The sequence below is a fragment of the Mus caroli genome, chromosome 4 (assembly GCF_900094665.2).
Source record: "Mus caroli chromosome 4, CAROLI_EIJ_v1.1, whole genome shotgun sequence".
NCBI classification, from domain to species: Eukaryota; Metazoa; Chordata; class Mammalia; order Rodentia; family Muridae; genus Mus; species Mus caroli.
Genome location: NC_034573.1, coordinates 39,443,541 through 39,452,762, shown reverse-complemented (window position 1 = coordinate 39,452,762; position 9,222 = coordinate 39,443,541).

Below are 9,222 nucleotides of genomic sequence, written 5' to 3'. Positions count from 1 at the left end.
CTCCTTCCCTCCTTCCCTCCTTCCCTCCTTCCCTCCTTCCCTCCTTCCCTCCCTCCCCGCCCTCCTTCCTTCCTTCCTTCCTTCCTTCCTTCCTTCCTTCCTTCCTTTTCCAGAGCTGAGGACCTAACCCAGGGCCTTGCACTTGCTAGGCAAGAGCTCTACCACTGAGCTCAAGTCCCCAACCCCCAAAGATAGGTTTCTTACAGTTTTTCATTGGGTAATTGCATACAGGTGTGTGTGTGTGTGTGTGTGTGTGTGTGTGTACACCTATGTACCTATAAACTGAAATCAGACCCTCAGCTGCAGTTGGAGAGAAGGTGTCTGCGGAAGGTAATCCAAAGCAGCTCTTTAACTACACTGAAGCTGGCTACATAAAGCTACCATCATCCGGCTGTAACAGTTGGGAGCCTGGTAAGCATTGGGGTGGCAGTAACCTCCGCCAAACCCAGTGGCTTTGGAGCGACACTGGTGGAAGTGCAGTGCGGACATTAAGGGGCAAATGTGAGGACTCGGCAGACAAGAATTTGTCCGAGATACACCTGACTACTACTGCCTTCAGTTACAATTTGAAGGTAAGAAGTCTCAGAAGCGAGAGATGGCACCTTGGGTCCTGACCCCTGTGTCCACGTGCAGCATAGCCCAGATGCAGCACAGGGAGGGGTGTTAACCAGGGAGTATACTTTAATTTTTGTTTGTTTGTTTTTCAAGGCAGGATTTCTCTGTGTAGCCCTGGCTGTCCTGGAACTCACTATTGTAGACCAGGCTGGCCTTGAACTCAGAAATCCGCCTGCCTCTGCCTCCCAAGTGCTTACTACAGAAATCAGGCCCTATCTCCTCGTATTGGGTTCATAATTAATTAATTTGTGACAGGGTTTCTCTATGTGGCTGTCCTGGAACTCACTATTGTAGACCAGGCTGGCCTTGAACTCAGAAATCCGCCTGCCTCTGCCTCCCAAGTGCTGGGATTAAAGGCGTGCGCTACCACTGCCCGGCCCGGGATTATACTTGGCCTTGTTTTCTTTACACTCCGTGCAGGTGGCGCTGGTGGCATAAGTGTCGGCTGTAAAGCGCTCCTGTGAGGGTCACCAGGCTGTTAAGGGCAAGGCTCTGGCTTTGCTGACTTAATTATGTGACATTTTAAAGCAAGATTAAACTTCCTAATGCTTTTTAACTTTTAAACACTTTGTCACCCTTAGAGCTCTTAAAGACTGGATTGCAGTATATTACAGAGGTGGCTCTGTCTCTGATAAATTTAAGTTTGACAAAAATAAAATCAGAGCTTGTAATCCACTTTGAACTTTTATGTCAGAATGTAGTTAATAGTCTTAACTAGTGCGGTGATATTTTTTTAAAGGCAAAAAAGACTAAAGAACTCTGAAAAGCTTTAAAGTGGCCTTTGTGTTACATGTGTGGCACGGGTGACTCATGAGTGCAGGACACGAGTGTCCCGTGTGTCCTGTCTGATGCCACCAGAAACCTACGAGTTTTGCGTTTAACACACCAGTGCTGTAAACCCTCAGGACTGGAGCAGAGTCAACACAGCCTTTGCATTGAGGCAAATTGGGGTTTTGCTTCTTTTGTGGTTAGAGACAGATGTTTGTGCCTATCAACGTTTACCTGTGGTTGGTCATATAATCACTTGCTATATATTGTGACCCTGTGCAATGAAGCAGAATTGTACATACATAGCTATATTTGAGTACCTGAAATTCCTAAGCTCAATGACAATATAGATAAACTTGTAAGGTTTAGAGGGCTGGCCTCGTGTAAGTGGTTAATAGAGAGTGAACCCTGGTTTGAGGGTGGTGAGAGCTGGGTGGATGTGGTCACAGCTGGGCCAGACTGTTGCCAGGAAAGCATTCATGCTTGGGTTCCCTATGTCAAATGTATTTTTTCTCCTATATAAATAAATGCATATCAAAAACTTGAATATGTGCTCTCTAGATTTAAAGATTTTTTACTTTTTTATGCTCTTTGTATAAATTTAATGCTCTTTGCTTGCCTAATTGCTGAGGAGGTGGGTCTGCATATATTTCCTCTTTTCGTTATTAAAAGTAGCTAAACACAAAGCTTCGGTTGCTCTTTGGAGTTGTGGCTGTGAGTTTGAGTAATGTTAAACTTTGGGGATGTTGGTATAGAACTTGTGTATTGTGGTTGGGTAGTCTCTTACCATTAGCAGTCGTGTGTGTGTGTGTGTGTGTGTGTGTGTGCGCGTGTGTGTGCGTGTGCGTGCGCGTGCGGTAGATTAGCCCACCAGTCTTTCTGGTACATTTAGTGTACTGGCCCAGCAATCCTGAAGACTCAACAAGGGCAACAGATCTAACCTTTACTGCAAAGCACTTGTTTCTTTTTTCTTTTTTTAAAAGATTTATTTATTTATTTATTATATGTAAGTACACTGTAGCTGTCTTCAGACACACCAGAAGAGGGCATCGGATCCCATTACAGATAGTGGTGAGCCACCACGTGGTTGGTGGGACTTGAACTCAGGACCTCTGGAAGAGCAGTCAGTGTTCTTACCCGCTGAGCCACCTCTCCAGCCCAGCACTTGTTTCTTAAGAGCTTCCTTCACTGTAGTGCACTGCCTCATAGCACACTGTGATTCAGTTTGTCAGTCATTTCTCTTTGCTGGCTCCCGTCTAGTCATGCTTCCTGGGGTGACTGGTCCGTATAGTTGTCCCTTTTCACTTCTTTGGTCTCCACTGAGGAACTGCTGCCGTCAGATATTGGCCTGTAGGCATGTCTGTCTATAGGGATGGTTCCTTTCCACTCTTTGAAACGGGCCTGAAAATCACTGTGTAGACCTTGTTTCCTTGGAACTCACAGATCTACTCGCCTTTACCTTTAAGAACAGGGACATTTTCTTGACTGCTAATTGCTCTAGGAGGAAAGGGCGGTGCCAAGTCGGCCTAGGCTATATAAGGGAGCCCATTTTCCACTTGGGGTTCCAGGATTGGGCTCCTACCCTGGAGGTCCTCCGTGGTGGACTGTAAGGTGAAGTAAGCCCTTCCCTCAGGTTGTTCAGTGCTGTATAACAGCAACCAGGAAGCAAGCATCAAATTTTAAGTTACTCCCATTTCAAGAAAAAAATAGAGGTCCTGTAAGGGATGGCTAGGCGAGGCAGGAGGCCCAATTCTAGCATTTCACTTTATGATTTTGTTTAGGAAAATTTCATATACCTGCCTAGTATTGTAAGATTGTCTTTTTAGAGCAAAGCATTTGAGCACTAAGAGTGGCCCTTAATACAGAACATTAATCGCCTTCTAACAAATCCTAAAGGGAATCAGAACCTCTTTCTATTGAATGCTGCTTCTGAGGCAGAATTAAGCTGTGTGCATCCTTGGCAGGGGTGACAGGGAGTGGATCTTAAACACGCATCCGTGTTCAGTAGGTGCGTTTAGAGCACATTAGTATCGCAGGTAAACAAGTGCCACTAGGCCACTTCCATGGCTGGCAGCCTCCACGGGCTTCAATGGGTTTTTGTTAAGTTTCTTTTAGGATTAAAAAGATATAATTTGGGCTGGACAGATGGCTCAGCAGTTAAGAGCACTGACTGCTCTTCCAAAGGTCCTAAATTCAAATCCCAGGAACCACATGGTGGCTCACAACCATCCATAATGAGATCTGATGCCCTCTTCTGGTGCGTCTGAGGACAGCTACAGTGTACTTACATATAATAAATAAATCTAGAAAAAAAAGTTATGATTTACCGTGGAACTAAACATGTGCCAGATAAAAGGAGGGGATCTTGAGAATGGGGAGTTTGAAGTGGAGCCTTGCTAGGTGAGCAGCCGATGTTCAAGGGACAGGAAAACGTAATTAGGATCATAAAAACCTCTGTTTCACTTGACCTGGATATGCCAGCCATTTTTCCTTTTTTCTAGGTTGACGTCTGACTTGGCAACATTGTCAAACTGCTCAGCACACTCTTGAGCCAGCAGTGCTCTTATGAAATGAGGATGCTGTCTCGAAGCATGAGGGCTGCACCCTTGAGCCATCCGTAGATCAGGAACTTAGGGGACAGGCTGTGTAAAAGGCCATTGGACCTACTAAGCTTCCCCCTGCCACAAGAGGCAGAATCTCATCCAAGATGTCTTTATCATAGTCCCCTCCTTCCTTCCTTCCTTCCTTCCTTCCTTCCTTCCTTCCTTCCTTCCTTCCTTCCTTTTTCTTTCTTTCTCTCTCTCTTTCTTTCTTTCTTTCTTTTCTTTTCTTTTCTTTTCTTTTCTTTTTCTTTTCTTTCTTTCTTTCTTTCTTTCTTTTTTTCTTTCTTTCTTTCTTTCTTTCTTTCTTTCTTTCTTTCTTTCTTTCTTTCTTCTTTCTCTTTTTTAAACATAAGTACACTGTAGCTGACTTCAGACACACCAGAAGAGAGCATCAGATCTCATTACAGGTGACTGAACCACCATGTGGTTGCTGGGATTTGAACTCAGGAATTTGGAAGAGCAGTCAATGTTCTTACCCGCTGAGCCATCTCGCCAGCCCAGTTCCTGTTTCAAAGGTGTTAATTGCTTAGGAATTTCTTCTAAAAATCAGAGATTTACATAATACACGGCCTCACTTAAACATGATTAGACTTAATATTTTATGTTACTCCCCTCAAAAGTCAAATATTTAACAGATTTACTTAAGCTCACAATCACATAACTGAAAAGTACAAGCAAAATTTTACGTCTAGCCGTGATGAATGACGAAAAGAGGAAATACATGAGAGCCGAGCCACCCCACCCACTCAGATCTATTGAGGGAACTCTGTGACCGGAGATTGGCGGCAGGGGCTGAGAAGGAGTCTGAGTACTTTATTTAAGGAGTCCGGGTTCACAGGCACATATATTTGTCTAAGCTAATGTGTAGTTAATATTTGTTATAGTTAATAGTTGTATTTCATATGTAAATTTTATTTTTAAATCGCACTAGTTGTATTGAGTTGTAGAAGGACAGGCAGCTCAGACTGTATCTAAATCAAGAGGGACGATGAATATCGGGTGACAGAAGCAGTTAACTGTTGGCAGAGAATCTTGGTTAGTGGATGGTCACTGTAGAAGCCTTTCAGCTTTACTGTGAGCATTTCAATAACAAAATGTTAGAATATGTCATTTACTTCCAAGTAGCGAATATCTGTAGTAGATCGGGAGAACATGCAGTTCTTCTGGCGTGCTGGCAAGACACCCGTGAGGTTAGAGGGGCATCAGGAATGCTAAGAGGAAAGGATCACTGGCCTAGAAACTTCTCCAGGAATGGCAAGCCAAGGTGCACACCCTCCACCAGAGCCCGGAGGGCTCCCCTAAGATTGTGACAGTTTTTCTAATTTTGTATGTTTGGTGTTGGGGATCAAATTTAGGATTCCTGCATGCAAGTCAGGGACTTTACCAGCTGCTTCTCAGTGGTGCTCTTTCTTTTTTTTTTTTAAGATTTATTTATTTATTATATGTAAGTACACTGTAGCTGTCTTCAGACACTCCAGAAGAGGGAGTCAGATCTTGTTACGGATGGTTGTGAGCCACCATGTGGTTGCTGGGATTTGAACTCCTGACCTTCGGAAGAGCAGTCGGGTGCTGGTGAGCCATCTCACCAGCTCAGTGGTGCTCTTTCAATTCATTCTTTCTTTAAGCTGCCACAATATGAGTGTCTGCCCACCCTGACCAGCAGGCACTAGAGGAAGAACCATGGTTTTCCTGTCAGGAACTGTAAGTTTTAAGAAATGCTAGGAACTCCTTCAATGAAATACATTTGTTTGTTTTGTTTTGCATTTTTAGGTTTATGGATGTTTGCCTGTGCATGCATGCATGCATGCATGCATACATGCAATGCCCACAGAGGCCAGAAGTGGGCATCAGACCCCCTCCTGGAACTGGCATTATATAGACGTGTGAGCCGCCACATGGAGTTGGGAATTGAATTCTGATCCTCTGGGAAAAGTCAGCCTTCTTAACTGCTGGGCTCGCTCTCTAGCTCCCCAATGCTATGTAAGAAAAGTGATTTGGGGCTGGGAGTAGTAGTTCATGGCCCACTGGGGGACAGACGCTGGAAGATGGCTACAAGTTGAAGACCAGTCTTTTGGTGGCTAGTTCAGGCCAGCCAGGACTACAGAACATGTCCATGTCCTGTCTCATAAAACAAAAACCACCCACCCAAGGAACAATGTATCAATGATTCATAAGAGCTGATATTTTGTATCTTTTCCTTTTTTCCCCCTTTGTTACTTAGTATTTAATGTTTCAAGCATATGCTGTTCACAGTGAGATTTGGATCGTTAACATTTTACTCTAACAAAACTAATTTTTATTGAGAGCTTATAGTTAATGTAAATACAGCAATTTATCATACTCAAAGTGTAAATGGCTTCCAAGGAAATGTTAAAGATATTAAACCAAAGCCAAGATTTCTCCGATTTAACATCTACATTACTGAGCAGTTACGCTGAGATCATCTTTCTAGGAACAGGGTTGGTACTGTATGGCTTTTCTAAGTTAAGATGAGGGCTGCTAGCCAGGCAGTGGTGGCGCATGCCTTTAATCCCAGCACTCGGGGGGTGGGGGGGGAGGGGGGGCAAAGGCAGGCAGATTTTTGAGTTCAAGACCAGCCTGATCTACAGAGTGAGTTCCAGGACAGCTAGGGCTATACAGAGAAACCCTGTCTCGAAAAAACAAAAAACAAACAAACAAACAAACAAACAAAAACCAAACCAAAGAGGAAGAGGATTTCTCGGATTTCTCAAACTGTGGTCCTTCAGCAGCAGCAGCAAACTGGGTAGAAAAGAAGGATGGGATTTTTAGACAAAGCAAAGGCAGATCATCAAGCTGTGGGCTAACACCCGTAGCCTACTGTGCATTAGAGCCCTCTCCTGTGGGAGGGACATGGAGAGAAGGCCGCTAGTTTACCTCAGTATTCAGAAGGATCAGAATTTTCCAGTGTGGGGGATGGGCCAAGAGTATGAAGCCTCTTCAAAGAGAGAATTACATGGATGAGAACGAAGTCAGATCGACACATCTCTAACAGACTTCTACTCCTGAGCGAGAGCAAGGAGTTGTTTGGGGGCCTGTGTAAGCGTCCCATTACTGAACAAAATAAACTGTGGAGAGGGAGCCATTGAGATGGTCAGCAGGTAACGGTGTTGATGCCCAAAGCCTGATGACTAGGGCTCATGTCCAGAAGAGGACTGTCACAACTGGCCCCTTCCCACACATGGCACAGCACACTCCCTACCCAACACAGTAAAGATCTGTAATAAAATACCTAGATTTTAAAGGGTGGGAGGGTTGGTTTGGTTCCGTTCGGGAGGTTCCAGTTCACAGTCTGGTGACTTTGATTTTTGGGACCTATGGAGCAGAATATCTGTGCTGTTGTGTCACATGGCAGAGCAGAATGCTTAGTGTGTGGCAGCCAGGAAGCCAAGTAGGGAAGGGGCCTGGGTCCCTGACTTGCCTTTGAAGCCACTCTCCAGATGCACCCCCACCCCCACCCCAGTAGGCTTAAAGGTTCTATCACCTCCCAAATGTGCCCCGGGTTAGGGAACATCACACACACACACACTGCCACAGGGCCAAGTGCTGCTGAGTGTTTTGAGCATTCTACAGGACTTGGAAGTCAAGGATGAGAACTTGTTTGGACCTAGGTGTGGTGGTGCTCACTTGTAATTCCAGTTCTCAGGAGGTTGAGGCAGAAGGATCACAAGTTTGAAGCCAACCTGTGCTACACAGAGATCATCTCAAACAAAAATTAAAAATGTGACGAGTGTGTGTAGGCACACACACACATATGCACATGGTTGGGAGCTAGAAGTCAATTTTGGGTATTGTTTAAGCTATCCACCTTATTTTTGAGGGTCTCTCACTGGGATCTGGGAGCTCCACGTTTAGGCTAGACTGGCTGGCCAGTGAGCCCCAGGGATCTGCCTGTCTTTTCAGGTCTGGGATTCACAAGCACAGACCAGCATACACGGAATTTTATGTGAATGCTGGAGATGAAACTCAGGTCCTCATGCTTGCATGGCAAGCCCTTTATCCACTGAGCCATCTCCCCAGCTCCAAAGCTGATGCTGCAGCTAAAAATGACCCAAGATATAAATACTACTGTGGAGTCTCTCTGTGTCCCCCACGCTCACCAAGAAACACTGCCGCCGAGTTGGAGTTCATACTCTCCATGTTAGCAACTACTGACTTCCCTTTGCCCTTGAATAACAACACCATGGCTGTTTTGTTTTGTTTTGAGCTCTGAGATGAGTCTCTGGGATGCAGAAATCAAGTACACATAGTGTCTCACAAATAAAGGAACACGGACATCTGGTCGGAGGGAACCCAGAAGTTACTAGTTTTAAAAGCAGAAACAGCTGTTCAATCTAAGTAGAAAAAGGAACGAAAGTGCTTTTCCAGGGGAAAGCACTTGACCAATTCTGAAAACATTGCTGAGCCTAAACAAATAGTCTGATCATCTTTCCACATTTTTGTCCTGATACTGGAAAAATTTTACTTAATTATATAGCAAAGCTGCAATGACGTTCTGTTACTGTATGAAAAACTGTAACAATGTTTTATGCAGATTGAACCCAGTGAACAGTACAGCCATTAGCTCATGAAGGCAGGAGATCTAAATCTAACTCACTAAAGATGTGACTTTGAGCCAGGCGTGGTGGCACTCGCCTTTACTCCCAGCACTTGGGAGGCAGAGGCAGGTGGATTTCTGAGTTCAAGGCCAGCCTGGGTTACAGAGTGAGTTCCAGGACAGCCAGCCAGGGCTACACAGAGAAACAAAAAACAAAACAAAAAGTTGTGACTTAGGTAAATGAAGCTTTAGGTAAGTGTGAAAGATATCGGTACCTGCTGCATAAGGATTGAGTATTGAGCCTAGTACATGATACCATGCTAACACTCAGCACACAGCAAGAATAATGATCTCCCACACATGCTGGTCATGATTATCAAAAATCTGTACCAAAGTGAGAACATACTATGTCACTGATCTGCAATTGCAGGGGGAGAGACAGTGCCCTAGAGAATACAAGGCATTCTCCCTGGAGTCCCTGAAGGGATCCAGCCCGCTGATGCCCTGCCTTTTACATAGGAACCCATTTTGGACCTGGACCTGTAATCGCATCTCTGTACTGCTTTAAACCACTGTCTTAGCCAGGGTTTCTATTCCTGCACAAACATCATGACCAAGAAACAAGTTGGGGAGGAAAGGGTTTACTCTGCTTACACTTCCATACTGCTGTTCATCACCAAG